General features: G+C 38.8%; 1 long non-coding RNA gene across 1 annotated transcript; it reads left to right on the plus strand.

The window, feature by feature from the left end:
• Positions 1 to 12225: 12225 nt before the first annotated feature.
• Positions 12226 to 13787, plus strand: LOC121156844. The gene is made up of 3 exons (XR_005883928.1): positions 12226 to 12265; positions 13493 to 13560; positions 13756 to 13787. It is a non-coding gene; the product is annotated as an uncharacterized LOC121156844 (long non-coding RNA).
• Positions 13788 to 14855: the final 1068 nt, after the last annotated feature.

Below are 14855 nucleotides of genomic sequence, written 5' to 3' on the forward strand. Positions count from 1 at the left end.
ATTTCACTTAATGGAGACAGCTGGATTCTCATATTGGTGGCTGCGTTCCATCTGTATGTTGGGGCTGGCTGAAATATATGAAGAAAATCTAGCCTCAAAGACATGTGGAAGTTAAAAAGTTCATGTAAAATGTGTATTGTGAAACTCTATGTATGGATTCTTAATTTTTTCAAAAAACAGACTTATGTTTTAAATTTCCTTTTGTTCATCTTCACATTTTCATATTTTTATTGAAAGTTTTTAAAAGATTTATTAACTTTTATTAGAAAATCAGGCTTACAGAGAGGAGACAGAGAGAAAGATTTTACATCTGCTGTTTCACTGCCCAAACAGCCACAACGGCCGGAGCTGAACTGATCTGAAGACAGGAATTTCATTCGGGTCTCCCATGTGGGTTCAGGGTTCCAAAGGCCTTGGGCAGCCCTCTACTGCTTCCCCAGTCCACAAGCAGGGAGTTGAATGGGAAGTGGAGCAGCCTAGATATGAACCTGTGCCCATATGGGATCCCTGTGTGTGCAAGGTGAGGACTTTAGCCAATAGGCTATTGATCTGGACCCATTTTTTACACAGTTTAAAAAATTCTCTTGTATAGTTGGAAAATAGAGGGGTTTTTTAAAAGCTCTTTCAGATAATTATGGCTACCTTTTGATATTATTCTGACATTATACGTGTGGTAATTTGAAAAGTTACTTCTAATGTCACATTTAAATCCATAACAATACTCTTTTCATACTCTTATTCCATTAAAACCATAGGTCTGCTGCATGGAATGTTACTCATGTGTGCTTTGTTGTAGCATGTTCTGGTCAGGGTCATGGAAATTTTTGGTTTATTAAGCTAGGCATATGTTCCAAATGTTTTCTTCTAGCATACAATATCAAATGTATCATTTTCATTGGTCTGATTTCATCAGGAGAGATTTTACATTTTAGGACATAAATTTTCCAATGATCCAATTTTTTTTAAGTTCAAATAATATCATTGTCAAGAGGTATTTGTTGCTTTTCAGGTTGACAGGCTCTCTTTGTCTCTGAGAAAATATCTGTTGAATTTCCAAGTCTGAATAGCCATTTTTTTATCTTATCACTCAGTTGTTCTTTCAACTAAAAATGCTACTTGATGAAGAAGTGACTAGCCCTAGTGCAAATATGACCCCCAGTGTTTTCCCTAGACATCCACTGCGCTATGTGTAGCAAAAGCACGGTATGTAAATTCCATTTTGTCCCACACACATAAAAAGACCCAATCAAGAGGGCCAGGATTTAATAACCTTAGTACATTTTACTGCATACTTGTGCGCAGTCTCTTTATTTTTAAAGAGAAATGGAGGGATATGCTGGTTCAATTCCCCAAAAACCCCAAGCAGCCAAGGCAGGGCCAAATTGTCCCTCATGGAACGCAGGGACCCGGGTACTTGAGCACGCCTCTTACTACCTCTTGAGGGTGCACTCGCAGGTAGCTGGGATCAAAGGTGAGGCTGAGATGCACTGATATAGGCTGTGGACATTCCAGGTGTTAGCTTAACTCCTTACCCAAATGTCCACCCCTTTCTGTGCAGTCTTAAGTGAAACCAACTTTTTTTGTTATTGCTGTCGTTGTTACTACTGTCGGTATGTAGCGGTGAAGGCTGCAGTAACTACAATAGTGCTTTATCTGGTTTTATGTTCCATGATTTTAATTTCCTCTGGTCCACTAGCTCTGAAAATATGAAGTAGAAAATTACAGAAATAAACAATTTAGACCTTTTTAAGGCTAGTTATTTCATTTATTTGAAAGGTAGTTAGAGAGAGGGATGAGGAAGTACAAAGAGAGATTATCTGTTGCTTGAGTCACTCTCTAAATGGCTGCAGTGGCTGGACCTGAGCTAAGCCAAAGCTGGGAGCCATGAGCTTCATCCAGGTCTCCTTTGTGGGCACAGGAGCCCCATCTTCTGCCATTTTCCTAGGTGTATTAGCAAGGATCTGGATCAGAAATGGAGCAACACAGACTCAAATCAGTGCCCATATGGGATGCCAGTATGCCAGGTGTCGGTTTAACCCACTGTGCCACATCATGGATCTCCAATTTACACATTTTAAATTACACGCAGTTTGAGTAGCATAATGAAATCTCACATTGTCTGTTCCATCCTGTCTGGTATGTGAGTCACCTCTTTTGCGGCGTATCACTGTTATATGTACTGCCCATCTATAGTCACTTACAAGCCAAACATTGTGGTTATCAGATCAAATGTCTTGGTACGGCAGTGCTCATGTCCCAGTGGCTGAACAATATATCACAATGTACATGTTGTCCACCTCTTTTCATCTCTTCCTGTAAGAACCTTAGCAGCTCATATAATCAAAGGAAGGCTAAAGAACCTCTGAGTCTGAAGGACCTGCAGGGATCCATAGACCGCACTTTGAGAACAGGTGCTCTAGTCCTAGAACAGTAGTTGCTTCGAATACTCACTATGACTTAACTATGTGCTGATTTGTGCTGTTAATTGTCTTTTGTTATCTCCAAATCTAATCTCCCTAATTAGAAACTATGTCATTTATGGAATTATATCCTGACAATTGTTTGAAGTGTCTGGTGCTCAGTGCAATTAAAGTTTATTGATGACTGATTGTGGCATTGAATCAGTGGTTCATGTACACTCCCATAATGACGTACCACATCCTGATTGGTTTTGCTTTTTACTTTATGTTACTTAGAGAGGACAAGCTTGCTTTTGAGGCAATACATTTATTCAAGGGGAGAAATTAAGCATTTGTCGTGCTCTTATTGTTTCCAAAACGTTAATATTGCTGCTATATCTATGTATGTGTTCTACTTTAGCTATTTGATTGTTGATACTCAGAACACATTATCATATACTACTGTATCAAAATTTGGGTTCATTTTGTGCTGAATTTAAAATATTGCCATCACTAGTGCCACCAGAGGATGGGCTTTTAATAATGATGGGCTTGTCCAATTTATAGGGACAAGTAGAATAGCACGGTTTACCTCTGTGCATTTCATGAACTCCACTCCTTTGGGTCATGTTAGACTTCTCAAATATGTGAGGAAGTTGTGTTGCTTGTGAGGTCAGAAATCCATTCACTAAAAATAGCAGTATGCCAGTATTTTACACTTTTGTATTCTAGGTCATTACTGTTAGAAATTGTATAGTGGTTGAATCATTTCTTGATCCTGTAAGGGGAAGTGAAATTGTACTGCCAGATGATAGCTGAGAATAATAACTCATTTTTGGTATATAGGCTGTTACTTCTCTTTTCATAAACAGATATGCTGACAATAACTCAACATATATGTAACTCAGTGACGTTTGAGAGAGAGCAAGAAGATGGCTTAGAATATACAACTTACAACTTGTCAATGTACTTAAACTTTAGATTTGAGCTTATCCCATAGTAAATGCATTCCGATGGATTTCCCCCATGAAAGTAGTATGTCCAGCATAAATAGTTTGTTATTAATCCCTTCTAGGAAGTGACATGTGTAGTATGTTAGCTGTTTTTAATTTTACTTGTTTAAATTAAAAATATATATTTAAGTCAATGCTTGGAAGACTTAACGGTATATAGAAAGATTTGTAAATCTGTTTTTTGCAGTAGATTTTATAAAATTTAAATGGTGATCACATATTTCCAATGAAGATTTAGCATTCAAACATGTACTGTATATGCAAAATCCACTTAAGAATGTAGTGACTTAAAATAACAAAAAGGATAACATAACTTGATTCTAAAAAGCATTATTTATTTGAAAAAGAGAGAGAGGGAGAGAGAGAGAGTGATCTACCCGCTAGCTTACTCCGCAGGTGGCTACAATAATGAGGGCTCTGCAGGGCCAAAGCCAGGAGTGCAGATCTTAATCTGGGTCTCTCCTGTGGTGGCAGGGACCCAAATACATAAGCCATCGACTGCTGCTTCCAATGGGATGCATCAGCAGGAAACTGAATCAGAAGCAGAGCAGGTAGAATTTGAACCAACACTCTACAACATGTGCTAAAGGGATCCCAAATGGTGTTTTAACCACTGTGCCAAATGCCTGTTTTCACTTCTTCTCTCTCTCTCTCTCTCTCTCTCTCTCTCTCTCTCTCTCTCTCTCTCTTTTTAATATTGAGTCCAAATTGAAATGATGCCTGGATGTATTGAGTCTAAAAATATTTTTGGAATTGATTACATCTATATCTTCCCCTTTGTTAAGCTATGGTTAACTAGACAGCTTAAAGTGACATATATGCTTCTTATATTTCTTTTTGGTAGCATTTGCTTTCCACTCATGGGTATAAGAAGCAAATAAGAAAATATATCCTAATTTCATACTCTAAATTTTCTAAAAGCAGTTGGTAGGGCAGGAATTTGGCAAAGCAGTTAAGCCACAGGATCACACACATTCCATGTCTGAGTTACTGGGTCCAAGTCACAGCTCTGCTTCTGTTACTTGCTGTCTGCTGATGTGTGCCTTAGAAGACATCAGGCGACAGCTCATGCATTTGGGTTCCTGCCACCCACAGGGAAACCTGAACTGAGTTCTGGGCTTCTGAAATTCACCTGGCCCAGACCTAGCTGTCAAAAGCATTTGGAGAGTAAACCAGTAGATAGAAGATGTGTGTGTGTGTGTGTGTGTGTGTGTGTGTGTGTGTGCGTGCGCGCGCGCTGTTTTCAATAAATGGAAATAAAAATTTTAAAATAAATTTATATCCAAAGAGTTTATTATTCATCTATTCAACATAGTCGAGAGGCTTTAGTAAGTTCATGATTGCTCTGTTAAATGGTTTAGTAACTGCAGAATCATTTAATCAATATTTGAATAGTTAGCCATGTGACTGCTTTTTAAACTGAGTAAATAACTGAATAGTATTACTTCATATGCGCAAAGGATATTCAAAAAGTTCACGGAATATGAGCATTGTGAAAAGATAATGCATAGACTTTGCATTTTTTGCACCAAATCATTTATTTTAATATTTATTTGAAACATTAGATATTAGTTAATCTTCACATATGCAAAAATAAATCTTATAGTCTGTTTTTTTTTTTTTAAGATTTATTTTTTATTATTTTTTCATTGGAAAGGCGGATATACAGAGGAGAAGGAGAGACAGAGAGGAAGATCTTCCGTCCGATGATTCACTCCCCAAGTGAGCGCAACGGGCCGATACTATGCCGATCCGAAGCCAGGAGCCTCTTCCGGGTCTCCCACGCGGGTGCAGGTTCCCAAAGCTTTGGGCCGTCCTCGACTGCTTTCCCAGGCCACAGGCAGGGAGCTGGAAGGGAAGTGGGGCTGCCGGGACTAGAACCGGCGCCCATATGGGATCCCGGGCGTGCAAGGCGAGGACCTTTAACTACTTGCGCCACCGTGCCGGGCCCCAATATAGTCTGTTTTGATATCCTTCTTTAACAATCCTCTTTTTCCAAAAATTTGATTTATAGTGCTTCTTTTTGGTACAGTTTCTTTAGGTAAATGTCAAGGCTATTTTGTCGAAATAATTAATACACTGAGGTTTTAATTTACACAATTTGAAAACTGATCTGAGGAATTCTAACAAATTTGTAACTGTCAAATTTAGAGGGTAACAATATGTGGGAATTTGGTGTTTGTGTCTTCCCATCAGGATATGTAATTAACCTTTTGTCAAATATTTGTGACAGTTCAGGATAACTGTATTTTTAAATTTTATTTTGTTTTTATTTGAAAGGCATATTTACAGAGAGAAGGAGAGAGAGAAGTTTTTCATGCACTGGTTCACTCACCACGTGGCCACAGCTGCTGGAGCTGAGCCAATCTGAAGCCAGGAGCCTGGAGCTTCCTCTGGATCTCCCACATGGATGTAGGGGCTCAAGGACCTGGGCCATCCTCCGTTGCGTTCACAGGCCACAAGCAGGGAGCTAGATCAGAAGCAGAGGAGCTGGAACAGGAATCAGCGCTCATATAGGATGCTAGCACTGCAGTTGGAGGATTAGCTTGATAAACTCACTGCATTTTTAAATCTGTGTTTTTGTGAAGTGCTGTTAGCACTGTTTGATGGTCAGGACTAAGACATCCAAATTTCAAGAAATTACAATGGATGGACTTTCCCAATGAAGAAAAAAGAATCCAATGAAGAGAGGCAGAAGATGGGAAAGAGTTAGGGAAAAGGATAAGCAACAGGAAAAACAGTAAAAATAGATCAAGAACAGATTATGATTTGTAAGATGACCTTGTAAAAGAAAAACGCCAAATTGGAAAGTAGAGGGAGAAGAAAGGACACTTTTATGGAAGCTGAAGCACTTGATTTAAACATCAGAACGCTGGCACAGATCCACTTGTCACTTGTGTGTTAACTAATAAACGAGGGGACTCGTAATGTATGAGGAGGGGGATGCTCCAATTTTAGCAGCCTCAAGTTCATTCATTAAAGGAGATGTTTTTCCCTTTGTAAAATATGTAAATTGGTTTTAGCATTACTATTTAAAGCATGTTTTTAGGATATCCTATTTTGTGAGCAGAGCAAATATTTTGGGGCTTGTTTTTCATGTTTTGTGATTTAACACCTAGTTGTACTGAAGTAGTTTTCATTTGATTGATAGCAGTAAATTCTCTTCCATATCTGATTTCAGATAGCTTTTTACTCTAATGTCTGGTTTTTAGGAAAGAAAAAATGATGAATGTAAAGAATCAACAGAAGTAAATTACTAACGGTTAGCTATAAAGGAAAAATAACCCAGGATATTTTCCAGCTATGCTTAAAGAAAACGGCAGAAAGTGGAGTTTCAGGGTCCCCACTGAGAACGCAGTGGCAGAATCCCGTATTTCTTCCTGAAGGTGGCAGTATTTCAGTGACTAAAACAACAATTGCAAGTGGAAAAGCTTTATCACAGGGCTTGGAAATCTACAGTTGTGTGGCTTTTTCAAATGTGAAATTCCCTTAAGAGAGACTTTTCTGTGTCTTTGATCATATATCAAAGGGAAATATAGAGCCTGCCTGCTGATAAACAGTTCTATAGGAAAAGATCAAGATGTTGGGGAAACAATTTGCATTGGAGAAAGGGGGGGAGTGTTGTTATTTTATTTAAACTTTAGTATGAAGTAGCAAATATAAAAAGAACAGGAAGCATGATAATGGGTTTTATGATTCTTTAAAAAAAATTTGTTTTTTTTAATTGGAAAGGCAGATATACAAAGAAGAGAAACAGAGAGAAAGATCTGTCTGATGATTCATTCCCCAAGTGGCTGCAACAGCTGGAGCTGAGCCAATCTGAAGCCAGGAGCCAGGAGCTTCTTCCGGATCTCCCACACGGGTGCAGGGTCCCAAGGCTTTGGGCCGTCCTCTACTGCTTTCCAGGCCACAAGCAGGGAGCTGGATGGGAAGTGGGGAGACCTGGATACAAACTAATGCCTATATTGGATCCTGGAGCATGAAAGGAGAGGACTTTAGCCACTAGGCTACCACACTGGGTCCAATAATGGGTTTGTTGATTCTTAGCTATCATTTTTAGTGAGTCAGTCACTGTTAAATCCATACTGTCACTTTTAACTGACTTTCTCAGTTCTTAATGTAATGATTATATCAACACTATAAATACAACCTTATTTTTGTTAACAATTGACATTGTCAAAGAAGGCAAGAGCATTAACAATCAAGGAAAATTAACTTTGTGCATTTAAACCAGTAATTTCTAACAGAAGAACTATATACTTTAGTGTATGTATTATATATGTGGGAATGGCAAAAATTCATGGGTAATTAAATACATGTATGCAAAAAAATATAGAGATGATCAAATAATTATTTAAGAATAGAATGTCCAGTAGGTAGTATAATTTTATAGCACCTCAAGCATTAAGTAATCATTAGTAGTGTTGATGTTCAAGGGGTTAGTTCACCATTAATACTGATTGGCCAAAGCCACTTCGAAATGAATATAGCCTGTCTGATTAAAATGCCTGATATTGCTTCTGACTGCCTAAAATGTCTGACTTGTAGTTCTTCCAAAGGAGTTAGGAACACCAAAACTCCAAGGGATGTTGGGAGCTGTAGTTCTCTGCAAGATTTCACCAACAATAGAGATTGATGCTGTGAAAAGCAAAGCATGGGGCCTGGCACGATAGCCTAGTGGCTAAAGTCCTTGCCTTGCATGCACCAACATCCCATTTGAGTGCAGGTTTGTATCCTGGCTGCTCCACTTCCCATCCAGCTCCCTGCTTGTGGCCTGGGAAGGCAGTTGAGGAAGACCCACAGCCATTGGATCCTGTACCTGTAGGAGGGGCTCCTGGCTCCTGACTTCCGCTGGCCGTGTTGTAGCCACTAGTGGACGGGAGATCTTTCTGTCTTTCCATCTCTCTGTAGATCTGATTTTCCAATAAACAAACAAGTCTTTAAGAAAAAGGTAAAGCATTATATTCTGTTTTTAAAAGTTCTCCTGACGGGGTCTGTGTGATGACTCAGCTTACTAACTCTTCACTGCCACTCCACTTTCAATCCAGCTCCCTGCTTGAAGCCTTGTAAAGTATCAGAGAATGTCTCAAAGCCCTGGGACCCTGCACCCACCTGAGAGATCTGGCTCCTGGTTCTGGCTTTGCATCAGCTCAGCTCCTGCTATTGCCACCATCTGGAAAGTGAACCAGCTGATGGAAAATCCTCTTTCTCTTCTCTATAAATATGCCTTTCCAATAAAAATTTTAAAATTCTTTAAAAAATTTTTCTTGAAAATTAAATTGTTTTCTTCAGATCTGCTTTTAATACAGTGTTAAAATATATCTTAGTAAAATCATAAATGCTTTTATATATAATTCTATCAATTTTAATTTTCCTTTCTATACCAACTCTCAAAATTGTGCCACATAATGTTCACTTTGTACTTGTGTGTTTTCACTAGCTTTATCTATACCCTAGAAAAGTTTTCTCATGCTTTTTACCCTTGTGAATGAATAATCTCTTCTCTTACATTGTGTCTATTTTGCTGGACTCTTTTTTTTAAAAAAAAAAAAACTGTATGTTGTCAATACCTACTGGGTTTAATACCTAGTTTTTTTAAAAAAAAGATTTTCTTTGTTTGAAAGATTTATTCATTTGCCAGGCAAAGTGATGAGGCAGGGAGGTGGGGATTATGAGAGAAAAACATCTTCCATTTGCAGGTTCACTCTTCCACTGGCTGCAGTGACCAAGATATGGCCAGGCCAAAGCCAGGACCCCCACATGGATGGCAGGCAGCCAAATACTTAGACAATCATTGATTGCTTTCCCATGTTAATTAGCAGGGAGCTGAATGGGAAGTGGAAAAGCTGAGACTTGAACCAGGGCTCATTCAGGGCATGGCACAATGTGCTGTGCTATAGTGTAGCCCTTTGACCCCGACTTTTTCAGGAAAAATTACCATACTTAATTTTTTATTGATTAATTTTCATTAATTTTTTACAGGCAGAGTGTCAGAGACTTGGGAGTTCAGATCTTCCATCTTGTGGTTTGGTCTCCAAATGTTTGAAATAGGCCAGGCCAGAGTCTCCTGGTCCCAGAACCCCATCCCAGTCTCCACATAGATGGCAGGCATCCAAGCACATGGGTCATTTTCCACTGCTTTCCCAGGCACATTTGCAGGGAGCTTCATTGGAAGTGGAGCTGTGGGGCCTGAGATCAGCACTCAGACATGGGTTGCAAGCGGTGGCGTCACCCGGTATGTCACAAGTGTATCTCTTCTGCTTTCTCTTTAAACTGAGGAAATTATGTTGTTAAAAATGGACATAAAATTTGAATTACATGTAATTTTAATGTTTCATAAAATATTCTTTTTTATAACCAATTAAGAATATAAACGTAATTCTTTTATCTCAGGGGTGTTGAAACATGGTCTTGCTTAATTCGGTCTGTGAGGTATAGTTTCTGGACCATATAAGAACCCATTACATTTGCATTAGTTTTGTATATGCCAATAAATTACTGAAGCAGATGTTTTCACTGGATTTTGAATGCTGCTATAAAGAGCTTTGCTTACAATATGCCAGGTCAGTAGACCTTGAATGTTACTCTGTTTGGACATTCTTTCCATCTTCATTATGCAGTTCTTTTATCATCATCATACAAAGAAGAAATTCAGTTTGAGTTTAATTAAGTTATTATTTTGTTATTTTTCATGTGAAAGGCACAAAAGAAAAAATTCATTTGCAGAGTATTTTCAAGTTACCGCTAAATATTCATGTGGATCATTTTCTATAAGAACAAGTGTGATAGGTCTTAAAATATAATTTTGCCAGGCTTGTAGAAAAATTTTATTTTAATAATAGTTTTAGTTTTGTTGCACAATTGAGCAAAAGGAAAAGCAAGTTCCCATGTGTTCCCCATCCTTTTACATGCACAAGCTTCCTGTTCCCCCACTGCCGCATCTCTCAGCACAGGGGTACATTTTCCATTGAGGAACCCATACAGGCACTCATTGCACTCCAAGTCCATGTTTACATTCGGACTTGTTGCCCCTGACTGTGGGTTTTGACAAATACATAATAATGTGTGTTTACTGATAGTTTCACTGCCCTGAAACCCCTATGTATTCTGCCTAACTTTCTCTGCCTTCTGACTCCTGACAACCACTGATCTTTCTAAGATGTTAAGTAGTCGCAGTTAGAGTTCCTAAAAAGAAATGGCCTCTCTGAGAAGCAGGTTGCTTGGGTTTTCGTGTCAAGGATTATGTGTGGGTCTATCTAAGATGTAAAAAAGGGGAAGGGCAATCCACTCCTCTTGCTCAAGCACTATATGTCTTCATTTGTTATATGTTCCCAAAACTGAATTCTTGCAGCTTTAACCGTTCCTTGTTTGTGATGGTCTGGTCTTCTCTAAATGCAATGTCACAAGATGTTCTTTCCTGGAGCATTTTCTGAAAAACAGACTTAAAAGAGTATGTGTTTAGAAGCTTCCATGTTCTCTGCTGTGTTTTAGGGCCCCCTTTTGGCCTAAATCCAAATTCTAGATCGTAAGAATATGTTTAATTGAATACAGTTTTATATTCCCACCGGCAATGGTTGAGACTTCCTTTGCTCCAAATCCTTGCCAGTATTTGGTGTTATTAATGCTTGGGATTTAGCCATTCTAATAGGTATGTAGTGGTGGTGTTTGCTGTTTTAACTTACAACTCACCAATGACAAGGAATATTTAATATCTTTGCTAATACAGATTGGATATTTCTCATTTCTAATGCTTGGGACCAAATGCGTTTTAAATTTTGCATATTTTTGCATTTTTAATACACAATTATATTTTGGGGATGGGACAGAAATGTAAACATGAAATATGTGTCTCTTTCATATATACCTTAGAGATATAGCCTAAACGTAATTTTATATCACACTTTAAATTACTTTATTTGTTAACCAAAGCTTCATGGTATGGAGCATCATGTTGGTATTCAGAAACTCTCAGATTTTGGAGCATTTTGGAATTTGAATATTTGGATGCGCGATGCTCAACCCATATAACAAAAATTTATTTATTCTCAACATTTGCTTCGTTTTCCTGGCATTTTTTTTTTTTTTAAGATTTACTTATGTAACTGAAAGACAGATTTACAAAAGAAGGGCGAGAGATCCTGCCTCTGCCGGTTTATTCCCTGGATAGTCATAATGGCCAGAGATGGACTAGACTGAAGCCAGGCATTTGTCTGGGTCTCCCACATGGGGGACAGGAGTGCCAGCAGTTGGGCCATCGTTCACTGCTTTTTGTAGGTCACTGGCAGGAAGTTGGATTGAAAGTGGAACAGTTGGCACATAAACCAGCACCCATATACGATGCTAGCTTTGCAAGTAGCAACTCTACTGCTGCACTGCAATGCTACTCCTATTTTTATATTTATTTTATTTGTTTAGAAGGCAGATACATGCAATAGCCAGGCCTAGGACAGCACATGCTTAGGAGCTGAAAACTCAATCTGAGTCTCTCCTGTGGGTGGCAGGGACCTACTCACTAGACCCATCCCCTGATGCTCTCTAGAGTGCACACACTAACCAGAAGGTGGAACTGGGGACAGAGCCTGGGCTAGATCCCAGGAACTCTTAAGTGTGATGAGAAGTACTCATGTGGTATCTTCACTGTTGTCTCAAATGCTCACCTCATGCTTTTGCTCATCATTTTGCCTACAGAAGTCACCCTTGATTTGGGACTGTAATGCTCAGCAATGAGAAGATCAAGTTCAAATTCAGACAAGCTAAAGAGCTGTGGAGCTGACCTGGTTCATTCCTTTTCTGTTCTCATGACAGCAGGCAAGTGCCCACACAGAGGATTTGCCTTCACTCTCCCAGAGGCAGGTGAGCATACACAGAGACTCCAGGCCTCTCAGTGTCTGCACTTGGCCATGACCCCAGCAACTCATAAAATGAGTGTAAGCAACAGTGGCAGGCAGCCAACTGGTTACATTGCAAAAATATACCAGTTTCTGACCTTGCTGAGTAGCAGAAATATATCAGCTCTGGGCCTGCTGACTTGCACAATTCCATCATCTTAAAGGCGAGGGAGTCTGGGTGCCATCATTTGCCCAGCACTCTACCCCTTCAGTCTACATACCGCTTATATTCTGGGATAATTCTTGTGTGAAGATAGAGGCATGTTTACTCTGTACAAACTGCCAGGCATGATTTCTAAATATTTGTGCCATTTATGTATTTATCAGCAAAATTTGAGATTTCTTATTGCTCCATATGCCTGTCAACCTTTTTTTTTTTTTGGTTTTACCCATTGTTTAAGTGTTCAATATATCTCAGTGTGTGGGTTATGTAATATATTTGATTATTTTTAGAGCAGTTTCAGCTTAAGGTCCACGCAAAATTGCAGGGGGGAGTGCAGATTGCTCATATACTTCCTGTATCTACAATTGCACAAAAATCAATTTTGATGTGCATTCTATGAATACTATAACATGTATAATTTGTGCATTTGTTGCATTATTGTGTCATTTATTTCACTTAAGCACAAATAGAGATATATATAATATAAAATCAGGTATATTTTTAAAAATTTTTTAAAAGATTTATTTTTATTATCTTTTATTGGAAAGGTGGATATACAGAGAGGAGAGACAGAGAGGAAGATCTTCTGTCCGATGAGTCACTCCCCAAGTGACCTCAACGGCCGATGCTATGCCGATCTGAAGCCAGGAGCCTCTTCCGGGTCTCCCACGCGGGTGCAGGGTCCCAAAGCTTTGGGCCGTCCTCGACTGCTTTCCAGGGCCACAGGCAGGGAGCTGGAAGGGAAGCGGGGCTGCTGGGATTAGAACCGGCGCCCATATGGGATCCCAGGTGTGCAAGGCAAGGACCTTAACCACTGCGCCACCGTGCCGGGCCCCAATCAGGTATATTTTTGATATTTTATTTTGAACAAGCTGTTAGTTGTGAGAATAATTAACAGGAAAAGCAATGTTTTTATTATGCCTTCATTGAGTCATTCTCTGACACCCTTTCTTCCTTATTAGTACTTAATTTTCTGACATATCATCTTCCTTTTCTCTAAAAAAAAAAACTTCTTTAAATGTTTTTTAGTTCAGCAGAAACAAGCTCCTCCAGGCTTATTTGTCTGAGAAAGTCTTTGATTCCTTCTCTTCTCAAAGGTAATTTTGCAGGGTATGGAATATTGGATCAGTGTTTCTTTTCTTTCAACACTTTAAATATCTTGCCATACTCCTTTCTGACCTGTCCTGTTATCTTAATTTTTTGGTTTCTAATAACATAATATTACAAACTGGGTGAGCTATAAGATTGTTAAAAGGTTTTTTTTGTTTTTTGTTTTTTGTTTTTGCTCATAGTTCTGAACCCAGCTCAAGGGGCTGCAAGAAGGGATGGCCTCTTGCTAGCAGAATCCCAAGGCAGCACAGGACATCACATTGTTGAGGATGTATGGCTGTTTATAACAGACCCACTTTCCAGGTAACCCAGTCATTCAGTAACTCACTGATCACATGAGGGGGTCAGTTCATTCATGATGACAGAACTCTACTCATTTTAAACTTCAATTAATTTTTAACAGATTCAGGTGGTTTACAGAAACAATTCCAACAATTTCCTCCCCCCACTCTCTTTTCTACCCTCCTTCCTTCTTCCTATCTCTTTGTGCCATTTGCTCTCTCTCTTTTTTTTAGTTGTTGAAATAACATTTTAAATTTGCACTACAGTAAAAAGGCTTAACATTGTACTAAATAAGTTTAACAGGTCAAAAACAAAAGATCTTTGTTTAGTGGCAAAATAGACAATAACTACAAAGAATAACTGAATGAAAATAACTGTGTCGCTCATATACAGTCAATTTTAAAATCATCACTTACTGCTAAAACTATAGTAGTCTAATTACTGGTTTTACAAAGGTGTAAAACAAAGTTTTACAAAATCATATCTGCAGGAATGCCAATGCACACAGACATGAACCTATGTTTTTGCAAAAATTTAAAAAAAAAAAGGGTGGAGGAAGATTAAAAGGAGACGGAGGCAGGGAAGTAAGTAACATCTTAGCATTTTGTCCTTGTGGAGGACTTGGTATGATGGCTCTATGGTTAAATCCTCATGTTGCAAGCTCTGGGATCCAATATGGGTGCCAGTTTGTGTCCCAGCTGCTTTATTTCCCATCCAGCTTCTTGCTAGTAGCCTGGGAAAGCAGTAGAGGATAGACCAAAGCTTGAGGCCCTGTTACCACATGGGAGACCCTGAAAAACCTGCTGACTCCAGGCTCCTGACTTGGGATTGGCTCAGCTGTAACTGTTGTGGCCAGTTGAGGAGTGAACCAGTAGATGGAAGATCTTTTTCACTTTCTCTGCTGTTCTCTGTAAATCTAATCAGCCTTTCAAATAAAAATAAATAAATATTTTTTAGAAAGAGAATTGTACTTATGGAATAAATGAATTTTTCTCTTCAT

The sequence above is a fragment of the Ochotona curzoniae genome, unplaced genomic scaffold (genome assembly GCF_017591425.1).
Source record: "Ochotona curzoniae isolate NIBS_2020 unplaced genomic scaffold, NIBS_Ocur_1.0 contig_3498, whole genome shotgun sequence".
Taxonomy (NCBI): domain Eukaryota; kingdom Metazoa; phylum Chordata; class Mammalia; order Lagomorpha; family Ochotonidae; genus Ochotona; species Ochotona curzoniae.